The following is a 9,981-nucleotide window of genomic DNA, read 5'->3' on the forward strand; positions in this document are numbered from 1 at the left end:
TTTGTGCGTTAGATTAATAGGAACACTTTTCTAGGCACAAGGGGTTAATTGGGCTAACCGTAGGATTTAATTATTGCAAGAAAATTTAGAATTAGCCCAATTCACCTCCCCTCTTGGGCATCTTGATCCTTTCACCTCCTTTTTTTACTGCATAATGCAAATATACAACAAATCTGAGAAATATCCTATCAAAATCTGCTAGTGAGTACATAGTGAAGTCTAGAAAACCGAACTATATTTGAGTACATAGTGAAGTCTAGAAAACTGAACTATTATCAGCCAAGTTTTGAAAGTCGATGACTACGACACGCCTAGTCGCTAGGCTACGGCCCGGTGCCTGGACTAGGGGGGTAGTCGCCCCTCAAGTCGACGGGAGCGCCTAGGCGGCGCCTCCGCGTGACTCGGCGGCGCCCAGAAGCCCTAGGCGGCGCGGAATCGACTCGACTCGGCCCGGGTTTCCTAGCGCGCGCAAAATATTACGCGGCGGCCGGCGAGCGCGCGCGCGGGAAAGGTTGGCGCCGGGGGGAAATTGCCGCGCGTGCGCGACAGATAAGGCCGCGTATGGGTACCGAAGCCGCGCGCGACGCTATTGCGCTACTAGGCGACGCTCCTCTCCACCAGGAAGCAGCTTCCGCCAGCGCCGACGCTCCTCCCCGCCCGCAAGTCCGTTCCGACCTCGTCCTCCTCCACTCCTCCCCAGTCTCCGCCCAGCTCGTCCTCCTCCCCGCATCGAAGCCTCGAAGGGCCTCCCTGCCGGCCAACTCCCCGCCGCCTAGTACCCTCCCCGGCGGTCATCTCCCTCAGGCGCCAACCTTTCCTGTTCGAATAACAGAAGAGTTCCAGTCCGAAGAAGAAGAGTTTGATGAAGATGAGGATGACTATGTGATGGATGATTAGATGAACCCTACTGAAGAAGTGTGAGACAACCTCATGTCATGTTTGCTTTGCTTTTGTGATCTTAGAACTCTTTGCTTTTGTCATGTGTGCTTGTGTTTTGTGTTGTGAGAACTAAGAACTGAGAATCATATGTTGTAATGTGTGTCTTCTATCCATTTTATGTTCTCTGTTGCTGCCTGTTGTTGTCTTCTACTCTTCTCCATTGCAGTTGGACTGTTGGAGACTTGGAGCATTGCTGCATCAACTACAAGTAAGGAACATCACTTCTGTTATTCTGTATCAACTACACGTAAGGACTAAGGACCTAAGGTATGTCTATCTAAATTATTCATGATTTCTGCTATATAAATATATATATATTATGCTATATATATTATATATTATACTAAATTGGCAAAACGCCTAGCATCGCCTAGGCTAGCCTAGGCTGGACTAGTCGCTAGGCTAGGGATCATCGCCTAGATTTCGCCTAGCGCCTAGAAAAACTTAGATTATCAGACCCATAAGCTAGGCCATCACTTTCCGTGTGGGCCTTGAACCAGCCTGGCAGCTGAGTCTTATTCATTGACTGATGGACCACATAGTTTGGTTGAGTGGACAGTGACATTGTGTGCTGCTGAATACAAATCAATTAATAAGCCAAATTGGAAAATTTCAAAAGGGGAACCAAATAAAATATACAGAAAATAAAAAAGTCTAAAAATCAAATAATAGTTTGCTGACTATTCTTATTTACAAATAATCAATTTACATCAGTTGAACATAGAACTTACGTCCAAACAGAAGTAGTAAAATATGGTACAATAACACGTAATCTGCTCCTGTTAAAAGAACGAATATACATACAATACATAGCTAGAGGCTAGGTGATTTGATGGGCAGCATGTCCCTTCACCTGCAAAGCAGCAGGACTGCTGCTACAGTAATGGCATGCTGTTTGCGTCTCCATCGACTACTACAGTATGCACAGGCACAGCAGTGCCTGCTGTTGCATCTCACGCGGCTTGCCACGCCATGCGTCGTGGCGCGGCAGTGCCGCGGCTAGATCCGTGGCGCGGTAGCCCTTGCCACGTCACCGGTCAGCGCTCCGATCATCGCCATGTCAGCCTTCTTGTCGCGCCACCATGCATGGCGCGGCACAGGTATTTCGCCGCGCCATGACAAAAGACGTGTCCAAAAGTGTTAAATTTAGAAATAAAAAACAAACAATGTTAGATTTAGAATTAATTTACAAAAAATGTTAAAATTAAAAAAATATTCGATTACCCATGGTCGATCTTAAGTGATCCCATCCGTTTGTCACCATCCGACCTATCCGTTTATCGCTCTCCAAGTTTTTTTAATAATAGCAAATGCGTTGAGAATTTCTAAAACGAACAAAATCGACGCGCCAACCCTAAGCCCAGGTTCTGCCAGTGTCCAGGTTTTGCCGCGCCATAGCCCACGGCGCGACACTAACGCGCCAAGCCCCATGGCGTGGCAGTACCTGGACACAGACAGAAGCTGACCAGCCTCAATTGCAACTGAACGGGAGTTGCTGTTGGTGCTGTAAACAACTACAAGTGCTGCAGCAACCATGTGCAAGTTGAAACGAATATGAAGCAAATAAATAGAGTCCATGCGCAAGTTGACAAGTTGCAAGTTTCGGACAACAATATTCGTTCGACATAAGTTCAACATAACCAACTAAGTCCTAGGAGTGAAAGAATCCCTCGTACGTCTCTTGGAAACCTCGTCGTTGTACTCCACCTCAAGAAGGGAGTATATCTGGTGCAGCGTGGGAGGGGCGATCCTGTTACAAATTGATAAATAAAGGGTTAGAGTATTCAAATTAACAATATTCAAATTAACATTATATCTGAATGCGGCATGTAGTCATAACCATTATAAGGTGGCCACTGTGTCAGGTCAAGGTATGGCTCGAAGCTCATCTCCTAAATACTAATGGTGTTTGAACGGAGATACAAGGGTGACATATATGGCAGATCCTCATAGTTGTACCCGCAAATCCTGTAGTCCGTGATCATATGAGAGCAAGGGGCATGCATGATCTGAGGGACGTTGCAACTACACTCTACCTTTTCAAGATCAACTCGGTAGTTTCGTCCACCATAACGTTCTCCGCCTAAGCTTGTACCACCCTTGCCCCGTATACTAAAGATATGGAGGTGGGGTCCATACGGCTCGGCAGTGTACTGCTTGGCCAATTGAAAGCTCTAGTTTGGTTTTGGTGAATTAATGAAATCCTAAGTGCTAACCTAGTTTATCAAAGTGTTCATGAGATAAGTAGCACATTCCAAGTGGCGAAGCAAATGAAGATCATGACATGATGACGGTGATGCCTTGGTGATGATCAAGTGCTTGGACTTGAAAAGAAGAAAGAGAAAAACAAAAGGCTTAAGGCAAAGATATAAGTGGTAGGAGCCATTTTATTTCGGTGATCAAGACATTTAGCGAGTGTGATCACATTTAGGTCCGATAGCCGTACTATTAAAAGGGGTGAAACTCGTATCGAAATACGGTTATCAAAGTGCCACTAGATGCTCTAACTCATTGCATATGCATTTAGGATCTAGTGGAGTGCTAAAACCCTTGAAAACATTTGTGAAAATATGTTAACACATGTGCACAAGGTGATACACTTGGTGGTTGGCACATTTGAGTAAGGGTTCGAAACTTCATCGGTGGAGTGTCCACCCTAGAGTGCGGACAGTCCAACGGTGCCACCGGCGCCCTGTACAGGGTTTCATAGAGTGGACCGGACGTTGGCCTCAACTGGATCGACGCGTCTGGTCAGTGGAAGCAGTGAATACATTGGCGTCGGTCTTCAACCGGACGCTGGGTCACTTTATGACCGGACGCTGGCTGGGTGCATCTGGTCCCGCTGACGTGGCAGCGCACAGAGGAGACAGTGAGTGATCGGACGCTAGGTGAGTCCGGTCGGGCATGACCGGACACGTCCGGTCGTGAGTGGAGGTTTACTAGAAATGACCGGACGCTGGGGTCCTGCGTGCGGTCATGATCAAACTGACGCGTCCAGTCGCAGCTGGAATCTTACTAGAAGTGACCGGATGATGTGGTCCTGCGTTCGGTCGTGACACTGTGCTACATCCGGTCATCACTTGACCGTTGGGATCGGGCACTTGGTATTTGAAGAGAGGGATGACGTGGCAGCCATCTGTTGACCGAATGCTGGCAGGGTGCGTCTGGTCGATCTGACCGGAGCATCCGGTCGCCCCGAGCAGTGTCCAGTGAAGGGGTACAACGGCTCTATTTCGTGGGGGTTTCTATTTAAGCCCCATTGCTGGCTCCAGCTCACTCTCTTCGCCATTTGCATTGACATAGCAACCTTGTGAGCTTAGCCAAAGCCCTCCCACTCATTTTCATCATAAATTCATCATCTTTATGAGATTGAGAGTGAATCCAAGTGCATTGCTTGAGTGTTTGCATCTAGAGGTACTTGGTGTTCGTGTTTCACTATGGGATTCGCTTGTTACTCTTGGTGGTTGCCGCCACCTAGACAGCTTGGAGTAGCGAGGATCGTCGAGCGAAGGTTGATGATTGTCTCTGGCTTCGATCATGGTGCTTGTAAGGGGTTCTTGACCTTTCCGCGATGGAGAGCCAAAAGATACTCTAGTGGATTGCTCGTGACTTGTGTGATCCTCATCTTGTGTTGGTTGTGCAGCACCCTATTGAGGGTTTGACGTGTGATGCCAATTAGCGCGTGAACTCTAAGTGATTGAATCACCACAATGAGAACTAGCTTACCAGCAAGCAAGTGAACCTTGGTAAAAAATTATATTGTCATCATTTGATTCCGAGATGATTGGTTTTCATTGGTATTCATTCTTGTGATTGATTGGCTCCTTTCTTGACATAGTGGTATAACTATCTTGCTCTCTCTCTTTATATTACCGCAAACTAGTTATCAAGCTCTTTAGTGTAGCTAGTTGTGATAGCTTGTTAGTTTGGTTAGTGTGGCTCTTTAGTTAGCCTTTCAGAGGACACTAACTTAGTGTAGTGCCATAGTCATTGTGGGGTTAGAATCTATAGAAACTAGAATTGTGGTAGGTGGCTTGTATTTTTTATAGACTAGCGCAACACTTGCTTCGCCTCATAATTGTCTAACCAGTTTGCTAAGTGTTGTTGTAGAAATTTTTAATAGGCTATTCACCATCCCTCTAGCCATTAGGACCTTTCACAAGATCTACCACGAGCTCTACGCTTTAATAACTAGACCTATCGTGGTGGAATATAAAGGATAGACAAAGCTATCACCACTTGCCAGCTACCATAATTTATCTGGAGGCCTAGCCGTATCCACAGGTAATCTATAGCCTAAGCACCACGCTTAATCTATAGACTGACTACTTTGATCTGAGCTCTGATGAAATAAGATCAAAGTACCCTAACCAGACGGTGGAACCGGTACTAATGAATGACTACTAAACAAAAGATAACCTATGATACTATGCTAAGAGCAAGCACCTAAGCTCATTAATGATAAACACTAATGAACTAGAACTTGAACAAAGCAAAGCAATAATACTTAAATAAAGTACTGAATAAAGTAAATGCTAAATGAAAGAATTACAAAGGAATTATACCAGACCCAGAAGACTCTTCTAGACTCTGAAGAAACTCTGCTCTAGCTCTAGTTCCACTCCTAAGCTACTACTCTAGAGCTACTCTAAGCTAGAGAGCTTGAAGAAGCTTTGAATTGTATGGGGCACTTCTCCACCGAGCTCCACAGCTTTTATAGTGTGTTGAGGCAGTGGGGGTACTTGTAGGTAGCCAAGGGAGGTCGGTGGCCCCCTAGGGCGTCCGGTGACTCCCCTAGGCGTTGGGCGACCGTCTATCCCACCGCCTTTGCATCCAACGGTTCTAGATGGTCTCTGGATGGCGATTGCATGTAGGTAAGTCGGTTGCTTGGGCAAGTAAGGCAGTTTGGAAGTTGGTTTGGCCCCTTGAGTGTATGACAGTGGGCCCATGGATCCAAGGCAACTTCGTCTTGGCCCTTGATCAAACCGACATAGGATCACCGCTTGGGAGGTCTTCTAGAGTCTATCCCACGGATCGGTGACATGGCAAGGGCCAGGGTGGCATAGGGCAACGGCTAGGTGGTGTTGGCTGACGTGGCTTTGTGGGCCTAAGCCCCCTACCACGTCCACTTGCCTCCTATGCATTTGTTTTGTACTGTTTTTGCTAAAATTCCTGCATAAAAAATCTCGAAGTACAAGTGGAACTAGGTGAAGTATAAATCAAATTCAACACGTGTGATGATGATTTACCTCACTTTAATTAGCCTTTGGGTGAAATGTTGATGGTCAAAATAGGTGTTAATGACCATCAACAGTCATCAACTATGCCTATGCCTACACATCAACTATGCCTACGCCTACACATCGAAGAGGGGATTCACCACGTACTTCGGTGTCATCAACCACACCTACACCAACATATCAGCAAGGGGCTTCACCATCGACTTTGATGAACTCGACACCGCCTACACCAACATCTTGGCAAGGCTTTCACAACCAAATTTGGTGAACTTGACACCGCCAACGCCAACGTATCAATGAGGGATTTTGCCACCTACTACAATCTCATCAACTACGCCCTCGCGAACACATCATCAAGGGCTTCACCATTGACTTTGGCATCAACGCTTCCGCATCGCTAATATTTTGGCAAGGAGTTTCTCCAACAACTTTGGCGTCATCGACAATTCTTTCACAAACTTTTTGACTAGAGGCTTTGCCAACGACTTCAACATCATTGACAATTCTTGAGCCAACTTCTTAGCAAGGGTTTTGCCACTGACTTCGACACCATCAACATCTTTGACTTCACCTTCACCGTCAGTCTAGAGCGGGAGGGTCACCATTGTCACCTTTGACTTCGCCTTCACCATCAATTGGAGCAGGGGGAGGGTCATCACCCATGAAATATATGACAGCAACCATGCCTACATCATTAACTTCAAGCATGTGAAAAAAATTCTCACAAGCGCCAGCCTAGAGGGGCCAAGAGGAGTGTAACACCCCAGAACCTTACTACCTAATATGCCAGCACAAGAGTTGGAAACTAGAATGATCAACAGCAATTTTGGCAACATCTCCCCTTAAACCGGAGCAACGCGGAAGCAACAACGTATATAGAGAGATATAAATAAGTACACTATCCTGATATAGCATCCTAATGAGCGTATAAGCCTCAATGGCAGACTATAGGAAACAACCTAACAATAACCACAAGTAGAAACTTCACTTCCAGTCATGCTATTATTACCACAAACCTTCACACTGGAAGGGGACATGCACGTGCCGAGTGTGCCGCTACTTTCCCACCCTCTAAGCAAAAGCCACCTGAAGCGTCTGGAAAGATAGAAAGGAGGTGTGAGATATAAAAATCTCAGCAAGTAAACTGCTTTAACAAGCCAGTTAAACCACAAATTCATTAAGCATCAATTTATACATAAGTTATATGTCAGCCGACAATAAGCCATGGGATGTGTCCAACAATTGATATAAACGCATACGTGGTAAAGATTAGTAACCACCAAGGCAATGAGATAATTCCAACAAGTGATGTATCCTCATATAAGATAAAGATTAGTCATCACCAACCCTTGGAGAAGCGTAGCTTCTCACTAACTCTCCCAAAGCCTCAGACCAAGGAAGCTTTCCTGCCATAGTCCAAAATCAAAATGCATATGCATTGCAAATGCCATGTCTCCTGCCTTCATACCCAACAAGGTATGAAGCCGCATCGATAAACGATGCTGTACCGGTACGGTCACTGCTTAGCAGTGACATAACTCCATATGCCAATGAATGCATATGATGCAGTGCAAATGCCACAAGAAGAATAATAAATAACCACATATAACACCATGAGCATCTCTCCATGGGGACAAGAAGCCTTGTTCCATCGAACCAACATGAGCATCATCAAGCCACCAGTGTAGGACATTGTTAATTAAATAGAGAGCATATAGCATGTCACAAAGTCATTATATCATGGCTGAGAGGCAACACAATATTGTATTGGTTCTGAATTTTAAAGGTGGAGGTAGAATAAACAACAAGCTAAAGCCGGTTGCAACCACCGTTACGTTTACTTGCCTTCATCAATGATAGATCAAAGAGTTGGGCACACTCCAATTGCAAATCACCTGATCACAAGTAGTACTCTCAGTACCAACACTATTATTCAAACAAAGACACGCACTAGAATACCCAAACCCATAAATCAAGCCATTACCAACGCAGTTCGATTAATAACAATAGCACTGTTGCTTCTCTATTTCTTCCAGTTTTAACCATACATCCAAAGATTATCACAATTTACCAGATGATATAAAACTCCATTACATACAACTTTCCTATATTAAGATTCACCATAAGAGATCTCTAAGATGGCATCAACAATTTCTGAACTTAACTGAACTTTTTTGACGAGGAAACATAACAGTAAACTTATAAAATCCATAACTAGAGATATACTTATCCAACAAATATGTTCGTTATCAATCTGAAAAGGGTAAGAAAAGCTATACAACCTTTGTTTATATCACAAGTTTAGATTCTTCCATTAAGATGGCCAAACATTGAATGGATACAAAACTGTCCAGAACTGACAGAGAAGTACTAAAACTGTACTACCTCCTATTCCCTTCATCCAAAAATTCCAAGATTTCCATATGAAATAGATAAGTCCATTATCCACAACTCTCTAAGTCATTGGGTCCTCGAGAAAAATCATTTAGATGATCTAATCTTGGTTAGAAGTTCGGACTGACAATCTGTCAGACATTGCACAACATCTTTACTGAACATTCCATATCAGTAGTTACATAAACCCTACAAAGATCAACTTTACCATTCTGGAAAGGTAATGAAAAAAAACTACAAATCTCTTATAATTTCTAGAGTCCCATCATGCCTCTATGTTTCTCCAAAACCTCTTATATCCCACTCTATCCAGAACTTTGTCAGGGAAACACGGGTAACTCAGAAAAATCATATCTCTCAAACAATTTGGCCTAAAATCATGATATTTGACGAGATAATAGATCTGAATGTCTTCTACAACTTTGTAGTTCACCAAAACTGCTATTTCGGCCTCTAAGTAGCCCTAATCACTTCCCCTAGAAAAGCTACAGGAACTGCACCACTAAAATCCATGGAATGACATCCCAACAACTTTTATTCCCCTCTAATCCACTTATACCCAAGGCCAAACTCCACCCTAAACACCCAACTTGTGTAGAGAAGGGAGAAATCCAACTCACCTTGGTCACCCACAAACCCTAGGGCGACGGAAAGGGATGGGAAAGGACCGATCTCCATGAAAGATGCACCTCTTCTTGCTCCTCAATCCATTTTTCTCCTTCCCCCCTGGTTGCTGCTGCTTGGAGGAGCTTCTAGAGAGGGAGAGGGCGCAGGGGAGGGGAGAGACACGAGCTGGAGAAGAGGGGCTCGAGCAGGGAGAGGAGGGGCTGGTCTGGAGGTTGAAGGAGAGAGGAGGGGGTGCTGATCTAAAGGAGTTAAAGAGGGGTGTGGGCTGGTTGGGCCTTGGCCCTTCTCAAACTTTTTTTTTCTTTCATTTTTTTTGGGCGTTACAAGGAGTGCGTTGAACAAGCAATCTGTCCGAAGATGAAGGCTTTGCCTAACGCCCGTGAGTGTAATCTTGAAGACATGTCATGATCGTCTACATCTACCTTGCCTATGTCGACTACTTCGCCTATTTCCACTACATCAATTTCTTCGACAAAGGCTAAACTATGAAGGGAAGGTATCAAGGGCTTAAGGCCCTGCGAAGTTCCAAGCTACCAAAGACAACGTCATGGAGGTTCATGTGTAGATCGCCGCCGCAGGCTAGCCAAAGATTGAATCATACCTAGACTATCTCTAAGTAGGCGGGAGTCGTGCGTTGGCTCTGAGTTGTAATTGGGACACACTTGGTTGTCTTCAGCTATTTGACTTTTTACTTCCAATAAAAATCGAATAGTTGAGGGGCTATTATTAGGGATGTATCATATGTTAGGGACCCCATTAGTGTGTGAGGTCCCAATTATAT

At 44.8% G+C, this 9,981-nt stretch overlaps 1 long non-coding RNA gene across 1 annotated transcript; it reads right to left on the bottom strand.

Annotated features, from left to right (window-relative positions):
• Window positions 1-2,580: 2,580 nt before the first annotated feature.
• On the bottom strand, window positions 2,581-9,720 carry LOC136481632 (uncharacterized). Its single transcript, XR_010764801.1, has 3 exons — window positions 9,194-9,720; window positions 7,196-8,074; window positions 2,581-2,689 (listed from the first exon to the last, which is right to left on the bottom strand). It is a non-coding gene; the product is annotated as an uncharacterized lncRNA (long non-coding RNA).
• Between the last annotated feature and the right edge of the window lie 261 nt (window positions 9,721-9,981).

This window comes from Miscanthus floridulus, chromosome 9 (assembly GCF_019320115.1).
Source record: "Miscanthus floridulus cultivar M001 chromosome 9, ASM1932011v1, whole genome shotgun sequence".
Lineage (NCBI taxonomy): Eukaryota > Viridiplantae > Streptophyta > Magnoliopsida > Poales > Poaceae > Miscanthus > Miscanthus floridulus.